Here is a 10,000-nt window from a genome sequence, read left to right as displayed (position 1 = left end):
GTGTAATCCAAAGTTTGCAGGTGGTGAATGGAAAGGTGAGCTCTAAAATTAGCAACTCCTCAATCCAACAGTTTGGTGACTGTCCTTTGTTTGTCATGCTGCTCTCTTATACAGTTGTACTTCCTGCTTCCTGTCATGTGTCTAGTCACATGACAGGCCAACCATCCATTTATTAAAGACACATACACTTAAAATGTTAAGAGTAATAAAATGGCCTAAAAAACATGTAAAACACTTAAAACTCTATAATACATGTAAATGATTGTAATAAATAGAGCGGTAAAACACGTCTTTCTAAAAGCCAGCATATTATATAAATAGTGAAGAAAAGGCAAAAGCTTACAGCACCTGGTATTCCCAGGCGGTCTCCCATCCAAGTACTAACCTGGCCCGACGCTGCTTAGCTTCCGAGATCAGACGAGATCGGGCGCTCTCAGCGCGGTATGGCCATAAGCGAGGGCTGCTCCAAAAAGTGGGCTATTTAAAGATCAGCCTCCGTAAAAGCCAGCATATTGTATACATAGTGAAGAAAAGGCAAAAGCTTACAGCACCTGGTATTCCCAGGCGGTCTCCCATCCAAGTACTAACCAGGCCCGACGCTGCTTAGCTTCCGAGATCAGACGAGATCAGGCGCTCTCAGCGCGGTATGGCCATAAGCGAGGGCTGCTCCAAAAAGTGGGCTATTTAAAGATCAGCCTCCGTAAAAGCCAGCATATTATATAAATAGTGAAGAAAAGGCAAAAGCTTACAGCACCTGGTATTCCCAGGCGGTCTCCCATAAAAGTGTAACAATCGGCCTTATCAGCCGAGTTACAAGACTAAAATGGGGTCAGATTTAACTGTGAGAGATGACTAGTGGTTAAAAGAATGAGACATAAAAGAAAATTGGTTTAAATAGATTTGGTGTATTTACAAGGTTCACATAAAAGACTTTAAAACAACACGATAAAACTAGGTAAACTCTGTTAAAAGAATACAGTTCATTTGTCCATACCCTAAAAACAGGTAAACTCTGTTAAAAGAATACAGTTCATTTGTCCATACCCTAAAAACAGTCCAAGAACCCCAGTGTGTTGATAAGTCCAATGTGACTGTCCACCAGTGTATATACAATCCACAGAAAGTGTAATCCAAAGTTTGCAGGTGGTGAATGGAAAGGTGAGCTCTAAAATTAGCAACTCCTCAATCCAACAGTTAGGTGACTGTCCTTTGTTTGTCATGCTGCTCTCTTATACAGTTGTACTTCCTGCTTCCTGTCATGTGTCTAGTCACATGACAGGCCAACCATCCATTTATTAAAGACACATACACTTAAAATGTTAAGAGTAATAAAATGGCCTAAAAAACATGTAAAACACTTAAAACTCTATAATACATGTAAATGATTGTAATAAATAGAGCGGTAAAACACGTCTTTCTAAAAGCCAGCATATTATATAAATAGTGAAGAAAAGGCAAAAGCTTACAGCACCTGGTATTCCCAGGCGGTCTCCCATCCAAGTACTAACCTGGCCCGACGCTGCTTAGCTTCCGAGATCAGACGAGATCGGGCGCTCTCAGCGCGGTATGGCCATAAGCGAGGGCTGCTCCAAAAAGTGGGCTATTTAAAGATCAGCCTCCGTAAAAGCCAGCATATTGTATACATAGTGAAGAAAAGGCAAAAGCTTACAGCACCTGGTATTCCCAGGCGGTCTCCCATCCAAGTACTAACCAGGCCCGACGCTGCTTAGCTTCCGAGATCAGACGAGATCAGGCGCTCTCAGCGCGGTATGGCCATAAGCGAGGGCTGCTCCAAAAAGTGGGCTATTTAAAGATCAGCCTCCGTAAAAGCCAGCATATTATATAAATAGTGAAGAAAAGGCAAAAGCTTACAGCACCTGGTATTCCCAGGCGGTCTCCCATAAAAGTGTAACAATCGGCCTTATCAGCCGAGTTACAAGACTAAAATGGGGTCAGATTTAACTGTGAGAGATGACTAGTGGTTAAAAGAATGAGACATAAAAGAAAATTGGTTTAAATAGATTTGGTGTATTTACAAGGTTCACATAAAAGACTTTAAAACAACACGATAAAACTAGGTAAACTCTGTTAAAAGAATACAGTTCATTTGTCCATACCCTAAAAACAGGTAAACTCTGTTAAAAGAATACAGTTCATTTGTCCATACCCTAAAAACAGTCCAAGAACCCCAGTGTGTTGATAAGTCCAATGTGACTGTCCACCAGTGTATATACAATCCACAGAAAGTGTAATCCAAAGTTTGCAGGTGGTGAATGGAAAGGTGAGCTCTAAAATTAGCAACTCCTCAATCCAACAGTTTGGTGACTGTCCTTTGTTTGTCATGCTGCTTTCTTATACAGTTGTACTTCCTGCTTCCTGTCATGTGTCTAGTCACATGACAGGCCAACCATCCATTTATTAAAGACACATACACTTAAAATGTTAAGAGTAATAAAATGGCCTAAAAAACATGTAAAACACTTAAAACTCTATAATACATGTACATGATTGTAATAAATAGAGCGGTAAAACACGTCTTTCTAAAAGCCAGCATATTATATAAATAGTGAAGAAAAGGCAAAAGCTTACAGCACCTGGTATTCCCAGGCGGTCTCCCATCCAAGTACTAACCAGGCCCGACGCTGCTTAGCTTCCGAGATCAGACGAGATCGGGCGCTCTCAGCGCGGTATGGCCATAAGCGAGGGCTGCTCCAAAAAGTGGGCTATTTAAAGATCAGCCTCCGTAAAAGCCAGCATATTATATAAATAGTGAAGAAAAGGCAAAAGCTTACAGCACCTGGTATTCCCAGGCGGTCTCCCATCCAAGTACTAACCAGGCCCGACGCTGCTTAGCTTCCGAGATCAGAAGAGATCGGGCGCTCTCAGCGCGGTATGGCAATAAGCGAGGGCTGCTCCAAAAAGTGGGCTATTTAAAGATCAGCCTCCGTAAAAGCCAGCATATTATATAAATAGTGAAGAAAAGGCAAAAGCTTACAGCACCTGGTATTCCCAGGCGGTCTCCCATAAAAGTGTAACAATCGGCCTTATCAGCCGAGTTACAAGACTAAAATGGGGTCAGATTTAACTGTGAGAGATGACTAGTGGTTAAAAGAATGAGACATAAAAGAAAATTGGTTTAAATAGATTTGGTGTATTTACAAGGTTCACATAAAAGACTTTAAAACAACACGATAAAACTAGGTAAACTCTGTTAAAAGAATACAGTTCATTTGTCCATACCCTAAAAACAGGTAAACTCTGTTAAAAGAATACAGTTCATTTGTCCATACCCTAAAAACAGTCCAAGAACCCCAGTGTGTTGATAAGTCCAATGTGACTGTCCACCAGTGTATATACAATCCACAGAAAGTGTAATCCAAAGTTTGCAGGTGGTGAATGGAAAGGTGAGCTCTAAAATTAGCAACTCCTCAATCCAACAGTTTGGTGACTGTCCTTTGTTTGTCATGCTGCTCTCTTATACAGTTGTACTTCCTGCTTCCTGTCATGTGTCTAGTCACATGACAGGCCAACCATCCATTTATTAAAGACACATACACTTAAAATGTTAAGAGTAATAAAATGGCCTAAAAAACATGTAAAACACTTAAAACTCTATAATACATGTAAATGATTGTAATAAATAGAGCGGTAAAACACGTCTTTCTAAAAGCCAGCATATTATATAAATAGTGAAGAAAAGGCAAAAGCTTACAGCACCTGGTATTCCCAGGCGGTCTCCCATCCAAGTACTAACCTGGCCCGACGCTGCTTAGCTTCCGAGATCAGACGAGATCGGGCGCTCTCAGCGCGGTATGGCCATAAGCGAGGGCTGCTCCAAAAAGTGGGCTATTTAAAGATCAGCCTCCGTAAAAGCCAGCATATTGTATACATAGTGAAGAAAAGGCAAAAGCTTACAGCACCTGGTATTCCCAGGCGGTCTCCCATCCAAGTACTAACCAGGCCCGACGCTGCTTAGCTTCCGAGATCAGACGAGATCAGGCGCTCTCAGCGCGGTATGGCCATAAGCGAGGGCTGCTCCAAAAAGTGGGCTATTTAAAGATCAGCCTCCGTAAAAGCCAGCATATTATATAAATAGTGAAGAAAAGGCAAAAGCTTACAGCACCTGGTATTCCCAGGCGGTCTCCCATAAAAGTGTAACAATCGGCCTTATCAGCCGAGTTACAAGACTAAAATGGGGTCAGATTTAACTGTGAGAGATGACTAGTGGTTAAAAGAATGAGACATAAAAGAAAATTGGTTTAAATAGATTTGGTGTATTTACAAGGTTCACATAAAAGACTTTAAAACAACACGATAAAACTAGGTAAACTCTGTTAAAAGAATACAGTTCATTTGTCCATACCCTAAAAACAGGTAAACTCTGTTAAAAGAATACAGTTCATTTGTCCATACCCTAAAAACAGTCCAAGAACCCCAGTGTGTTGATAAGTCCAATGTGACTGTCCACCAGTGTATATACAATCCACAGAAAGTGTAATCCAAAGTTTGCAGGTGGTGAATGGAAAGGTGAGCTCTAAAATTAGCAACTCCTCAATCCAACAGTTAGGTGACTGTCCTTTGTTTGTCATGCTGCTCTCTTATACAGTTGTACTTCCTGCTTCCTGTCATGTGTCTAGTCACATGACAGGCCAACCATCCATTTATTAAAGACACATACACTTAAAATGTTAAGAGTAATAAAATGGCCTAAAAAACATGTAAAACACTTAAAACTCTATAATACATGTAAATGATTGTAATAAATAGAGCGGTAAAACACGTCTTTCTAAAAGCCAGCATATTATATAAATAGTGAAGAAAAGGCAAAAGCTTACAGCACCTGGTATTCCCAGGCGGTCTCCCATCCAAGTACTAACCTGGCCCGACGCTGCTTAGCTTCCGAGATCAGACGAGATCGGGCGCTCTCAGCGCGGTATGGCCATAAGCGAGGGCTGCTCCAAAAAGTGGGCTATTTAAAGATCAGCCTCCGTAAAAGCCAGCATATTGTATACATAGTGAAGAAAAGGCAAAAGCTTACAGCACCTGGTATTCCCAGGCGGTCTCCCATCCAAGTACTAACCAGGCCCGACGCTGCTTAGCTTCCGAGATCAGACGAGATCGGGCGCTCTCAGCGCGGTATGGCCATAAGCGAGGGCTGCTCCAAAAAGTGGGCTATTTAAAGATCAGCCTCCGTAAAAGCCAGCATATTATATAAATAGTGAAGAAAAGGCAAAAGCTTACAGCACCTGGTATTCCCAGGCGGTCTCCCATAAAAGTGTAACAATCGGCCTTATCAGCCGAGTTACAAGACTAAAATGGGGTCAGATTTAACTGTGAGAGATGACTAGTGGTTAAAAGAATGAGACATAAAAGAAAATTGGTTTAAATAGATTTGGTGTATTTACAAGGTTCACATAAAAGACTTTAAAACAACACGATAAAACTAGGTAAACTCTGTTAAAAGAATACAGTTCATTTGTCCATACCCTAAAAACAGGTAAACTCTGTTAAAAGAATACAGTTCATTTGTCCATACCCTAAAAACAGTCCAAGAACCCCAGTGTGTTGATAAGTCCAATGTGACTGTCCACCAGTGTATATACAATCCACAGAAAGTGTAATCCAAAGTTTGCAGGTGGTGAATGGAAAGGTGAGCTCTAAAATTAGCAACTCCTCAATCCAACAGTTTGGTGACTGTCCTTTGTTTGTCATGCTGCTTTCTTATACAGTTGTACTTCCTGCTTCCTGTCATGTGTCTAGTCACATGACAGGCCAACCATCCATTTATTAAAGACACATACACTTAAAATGTTAAGAGTAATAAAATGGCCTAAAAAACATGTAAAACACTTAAAACTCTATAATACATGTACATGATTGTAATAAATAGAGCGGTAAAACACGTCTTTCTAAAAGCCAGCATATTATATAAATAGTGAAGAAAAGGCAAAAGCTTACAGCACCTGGTATTCCCAGGCGGTCTCCCATCCAAGTACTAACCAGGCCCGACGCTGCTTAGCTTCCGAGATCAGACGAGATCGGGCGCTCTCAGCGCGGTATGGCCATAAGCGAGGGCTGCTCCAAAAAGTGGGCTATTTAAAGATCAGCCTCCGTAAAAGCCAGCATATTATATAAATAGTGAAGAAAAGGCAAAAGCTTACAGCACCTGGTATTCCCAGGCGGTCTCCCATCCAAGTACTAACCAGGCCCGACGCTGCTTAGCTTCCGAGATCAGAAGAGATCGGGCGCTCTCAGCGCGGTATGGCAATAAGCGAGGGCTGCTCCAAAAAGTGGGCTATTTAAAGATCAGCCTCCGTAAAAGCCAGCATATTATATAAATAGTGAAGAAAAGGCAAAAGCTTACAGCACCTGGTATTCCCAGGCGGTCTCCCATAAAAGTGTAACAATCGGCCTTATCAGCCGAGTTACAAGACTAAAATGGGGTCAGATTTAACTGTGAGAGATGACTAGTGGTTAAAAGAATGAGACATAAAAGAAAATTGGTTTAAATAGATTTGGTGTATTTACAAGGTTCACATAAAAGACTTTAAAACAACACGATAAAACTAGGTAAACTCTGTTAAAAGAATACAGTTCATTTGTCCATACCCTAAAAACAGGTAAACTCTGTTAAAAGAATACAGTTCATTTGTCCATACCCTAAAAACAGTCCAAGAACCCCAGTGTGTTGATAAGTCCAATGTGACTGTCCACCAGTGTATATACAATCCACAGAAAGTGTAATCCAAAGTTTGCAGGTGGTGAATGGAAAGGTGAGCTCTAAAATTAGCAACTCCTCAATCCAACAGTTTGGTGACTGTCCTTTGTTTGTCATGCTGCTCTCTTATACAGTTGTACTTCCTGCTTCCTGTCATGTGTCTAGTCACATGACAGGCCAACCATCCATTTATTAAAGACACATACACTTAAAATGTTAAGAGTAATAAAATGGCCTAAAAAACATGTAAAACACTTAAAACTCTATAATACATGTAAATGATTGTAATAAATAGAGCGGTAAAACACGTCTTTCTAAAAGCCAGCATATTATATAAATAGTGAAGAAAAGGCAAAAGCTTACAGCACCTGGTATTCCCAGGCGGTCTCCCATCCAAGTACTAACCTGGCCCGACGCTGCTTAGCTTCCGAGATCAGACGAGATCAGGCGCTCTCAGCGCGGTATGGCCATAAGCGAGGGCTGCTCCAAAAAGTGGGCTATTTAAAGATCAGCCTCCGTAAAAGCCAGCATATTGTATACATAGTGAAGAAAAGGCAAAAGCTTACAGCACCTGGTATTCCCAGGCGGTCTCCCATCCAAGTACTAACCAGGCCCGACGCTGCTTAGCTTCCGAGATCAGACGAGATCGGGCGCTCTCAGCGCGGTATGGCCATAAGCGAGGGCTGCTCCAAAAAGTGGGCTATTTAAAGATCAGCCTCCGTAAAAGCCAGCATATTATATAAATAGTGAAGAAAAGGCAAAAGCTTACAGCACCTGGTATTCCCAGGCGGTCTCCCATAAAAGTGTAACAATCGGCCTTATCAGCCGAGTTACAAGACTAAAATGGGGTCAGATTTAACTGTGAGAGATGACTAGTGGTTAAAAGAATGAGACATAAAAGAAAATTGGTTTAAATAGATTTGGTGTATTTACAAGGTTCACATAAAAGACTTTAAAACAACACGATAAAACTAGGTAAACTCTGTTAAAAGAATACAGTTCATTTGTCCATACCCTAAAAACAGGTAAACTCTGTTAAAAGAATACAGTTCATTTGTCCATACCCTAAAAACAGTCCAAGAACCCCAGTGTGTTGATAAGTCCAATGTGAGTGTCCACCAGTGTATATACAATCCACAGAAAGTGTAATCCAAAGTTTGCAGGTGGTGAATGGAAAGGTGAGCTCTAAAATTAGCAACTCCTCAATCCAACAGTTTGGTGACTGTCCTTTGTTTGTCATGCTGCTCTCTTATACAGTTGTACTTCCTGCTTCCTGTCATGTGTCTAGTCACATGACAGGCCAACCATCCATTTATTAAAGACACATACACTTAAAATGTTAAGAGTAATAAAATGGCCTAAAAAACATGTAAAACACTTAAAACTCTATAATACATGTAAATGATTGTAATAAATAGAGCGGTAAAACACGTCTTTCTAAAAGCCAGCATATTATTTAAATAGTGAAGAAAAGGCAAAAGCTTACAGCACCTGATATTCCCAGGCGGTCTCCCATCCAAGTACTAACCAGGCCCGACGCTGCTTAGCTTCCGAGATCAGACGAGATCGGGCGCTCTCAGCGCGGTATGGCCATAAGCGAGGGCTGCTCCAAAAAGTGGGCTATTTAAAGATCAGCCTCCGTAAAAGCCAGCATATTGTATAAATGGTGAAGAAAAGGCAAAAGCTTACAGCACCTGGTATTCCCAGGCGGTCTCCCATCCAAGTACTAACCAGGCCCGACGCTGCTTAGCTTCCGAGATCAGACGAGATCGGGCGCTCTCAGCGCGGTATGGCCATAAGCGAGGGATGCTTCAAAAAGTGGGCTATTTAAAAATCAACCTCCGTAAAACCCAGCATATTATATAAATAGTGAAGAAAAGGCAAAAGCTTACAGCACCTGGTATTCCCAGGCGGTCTCCCATCCAAGTACTAAGTTGGCCCGACGCTGCTTAGCTTCCGAGATCAGACGAGATCGGGCGCTCTCAGCGCGGTATGGCCATAAGCGAGGGCTGCTCCAAAAAGTGGGCTATTTAAAGATCAGCCTCCGTAAAAGCCAGCATATTATATAAATAGTGAAGAAAAGGCAAAAGCTTACAGCACCTGGTATTCCCAGGCGGTCTCCCGTAAAAGTGTAACAATCGGCCTTATCAGCCGAGTTACAAGACTAAAATGGGGTCAGATTTAACTGTGAGAGATGACTAGTGGTTAAAAGAATGAGACATAAAAGAAAATTGGTTTAAATAGATTTGGTGTATTTACAAGGTTCACATAAAAGACTTTAAAACAACACGATAAAACTAGGTAAACTCTGTTAAAAGAATACAGTTCATTTGTCCATACCCTAAAAACAGGTAAACTCTGTTAAAAGAATACAGTTCATTTGTCCATACCCTAAAAACAGTCCAAGAACCCCAGTGTGTTGATAAGTCCAATGTGAGTGTCCACCAGTGTATATACAATCCACAGAAAGTGTAATCCAAAGTTTGCAGTTGGTGAATGGAAAGGTGAGCTCTAAAATTAGCAACTCCTCAATCCAACAGTTTGGTGACTGTCCTTTGTTTGTCATGCTGCTCTCTTATACAGTTGTACTTCCTGCTTCCTGTCATGTGTCTAGTCACATGACAGGCCAACCATCCATTTATTAAAGACACATACACTTAAAATGTTAAGAGTAATAAAATGGCCTAAAAAACATGTAAAACACTTAAAACTCTATAATACATGTAAATGATTGTAATAAATAGAGCGGTAAAACACGTCTTTCTAAAAGCCAGCATATTATATAAATAGTGAAGAAAAGGCAAAAGCTTACAGCACCTGGTATTCCCAGGCGGTCTCCTATCCAAGTACTAACCAGGCCCGACGCTGTTTAGCTTCCGAGATCAGACGAGATCGGGCGCTCTCAGCGCGGTATGGCCATAAGCGAGGGCAGCTCCAAAAAGTGGGCTATTTAAAGATCAGCCTCCGTAAAAGCCAGCATATTATATAAATAGTGAAGAAAAGGCAAAAGCTTACAGCACCTGGTATTCCCAGGCGGTCTCCCATAAAAGTGTAACAATCGGCCTTATCAGCCGAGTTACAAGACTAAAATGGGGTCAGATTTAACTGTGAGAGATGACTAGTGGTTAAAAGAATGAGACATAAAAGAAAATTGGTTTAAATAGATTTGGTGTATTTACAAGGTTCACATAAAAGACTTTAAAACAACACGATAAAACTAGGTAAACTCTGTTAAAAGAATACAGTTCATTTGTCCATACCCTAAAAACAGGTAAACTCTGT

At 41.1% G+C, this 10,000-nt stretch overlaps 18 non-coding genes across 18 annotated transcripts; all 18 read right to left on the bottom strand.

Moving 5' to 3' along the window:
* Positions 1 to 336: 336 nt before the first annotated feature.
* On the bottom strand, positions 337 to 455 carry LOC141339813 (5S ribosomal RNA). The gene has a single exon (XR_012356382.1). It is a non-coding gene; the product is annotated as a 5S ribosomal RNA (ribosomal RNA).
* An 84-nt stretch (positions 456 to 539) lies between these two features.
* Positions 540 to 658, bottom strand: LOC141339714 (5S ribosomal RNA). Its single transcript, XR_012356290.1, has one exon. It is a non-coding gene; the product is annotated as a 5S ribosomal RNA (ribosomal RNA).
* An 801-nt stretch (positions 659 to 1,459) lies between these two features.
* Positions 1,460 to 1,578, bottom strand: LOC141339800 (5S ribosomal RNA). Its single transcript, XR_012356371.1, has one exon. It is a non-coding gene; the product is annotated as a 5S ribosomal RNA (ribosomal RNA).
* An 84-nt stretch (positions 1,579 to 1,662) lies between these two features.
* On the bottom strand, positions 1,663 to 1,781 carry LOC141339713 (5S ribosomal RNA). The gene has a single exon (XR_012356289.1). It is a non-coding gene; the product is annotated as a 5S ribosomal RNA (ribosomal RNA).
* An 801-nt stretch (positions 1,782 to 2,582) lies between these two features.
* On the bottom strand, positions 2,583 to 2,701 carry LOC141339501 (5S ribosomal RNA). The gene has a single exon (XR_012356087.1). It is a non-coding gene; the product is annotated as a 5S ribosomal RNA (ribosomal RNA).
* Positions 2,702 to 2,785: 84 nt separating this feature from the next.
* Positions 2,786 to 2,904, bottom strand: LOC141339900 (5S ribosomal RNA). The gene has a single exon (XR_012356468.1). It is a non-coding gene; the product is annotated as a 5S ribosomal RNA (ribosomal RNA).
* Positions 2,905 to 3,705: 801 nt separating this feature from the next.
* LOC141339787 (5S ribosomal RNA) lies at positions 3,706 to 3,824 on the bottom strand. The gene has a single exon (XR_012356359.1). It is a non-coding gene; the product is annotated as a 5S ribosomal RNA (ribosomal RNA).
* Positions 3,825 to 3,908: 84 nt separating this feature from the next.
* Positions 3,909 to 4,027, bottom strand: LOC141339712 (5S ribosomal RNA). The gene has a single exon (XR_012356288.1). It is a non-coding gene; the product is annotated as a 5S ribosomal RNA (ribosomal RNA).
* Positions 4,028 to 4,828: 801 nt separating this feature from the next.
* On the bottom strand, positions 4,829 to 4,947 carry LOC141339776 (5S ribosomal RNA). The gene has a single exon (XR_012356348.1). It is a non-coding gene; the product is annotated as a 5S ribosomal RNA (ribosomal RNA).
* Positions 4,948 to 5,031: 84 nt separating this feature from the next.
* On the bottom strand, positions 5,032 to 5,150 carry LOC141339500 (5S ribosomal RNA). The gene has a single exon (XR_012356086.1). It is a non-coding gene; the product is annotated as a 5S ribosomal RNA (ribosomal RNA).
* An 801-nt stretch (positions 5,151 to 5,951) lies between these two features.
* LOC141339499 (5S ribosomal RNA) lies at positions 5,952 to 6,070 on the bottom strand. Its single transcript, XR_012356085.1, has one exon. It is a non-coding gene; the product is annotated as a 5S ribosomal RNA (ribosomal RNA).
* Positions 6,071 to 6,154: 84 nt separating this feature from the next.
* LOC141339898 (5S ribosomal RNA) lies at positions 6,155 to 6,273 on the bottom strand. The gene has a single exon (XR_012356467.1). It is a non-coding gene; the product is annotated as a 5S ribosomal RNA (ribosomal RNA).
* Positions 6,274 to 7,074: 801 nt separating this feature from the next.
* Positions 7,075 to 7,193, bottom strand: LOC141339695 (5S ribosomal RNA). Its single transcript, XR_012356272.1, has one exon. It is a non-coding gene; the product is annotated as a 5S ribosomal RNA (ribosomal RNA).
* Positions 7,194 to 7,277: 84 nt separating this feature from the next.
* On the bottom strand, positions 7,278 to 7,396 carry LOC141339498 (5S ribosomal RNA). Its single transcript, XR_012356084.1, has one exon. It is a non-coding gene; the product is annotated as a 5S ribosomal RNA (ribosomal RNA).
* An 801-nt stretch (positions 7,397 to 8,197) lies between these two features.
* Positions 8,198 to 8,316, bottom strand: LOC141339672 (5S ribosomal RNA). The gene has a single exon (XR_012356251.1). It is a non-coding gene; the product is annotated as a 5S ribosomal RNA (ribosomal RNA).
* Positions 8,317 to 8,400: 84 nt separating this feature from the next.
* On the bottom strand, positions 8,401 to 8,519 carry LOC141339497 (5S ribosomal RNA). Its single transcript, XR_012356083.1, has one exon. It is a non-coding gene; the product is annotated as a 5S ribosomal RNA (ribosomal RNA).
* Positions 8,520 to 8,603: 84 nt separating this feature from the next.
* Positions 8,604 to 8,722, bottom strand: LOC141339378 (5S ribosomal RNA). Its single transcript, XR_012355977.1, has one exon. It is a non-coding gene; the product is annotated as a 5S ribosomal RNA (ribosomal RNA).
* Positions 8,723 to 9,523: 801 nt separating this feature from the next.
* LOC141339952 (5S ribosomal RNA) lies at positions 9,524 to 9,642 on the bottom strand. The gene has a single exon (XR_012356518.1). It is a non-coding gene; the product is annotated as a 5S ribosomal RNA (ribosomal RNA).
* Between the last annotated feature and the right edge of the window lie 358 nt (positions 9,643 to 10,000).

This window comes from Garra rufa, chromosome 7 (assembly GCF_049309525.1).
Source record: "Garra rufa chromosome 7, GarRuf1.0, whole genome shotgun sequence".
NCBI classification, from domain to species: Eukaryota; Metazoa; Chordata; class Actinopteri; order Cypriniformes; family Cyprinidae; genus Garra; species Garra rufa.
Note: the sequence above shows the minus strand (reverse complement) of the source record. Positions and strands in the feature narration are given on the sequence as shown.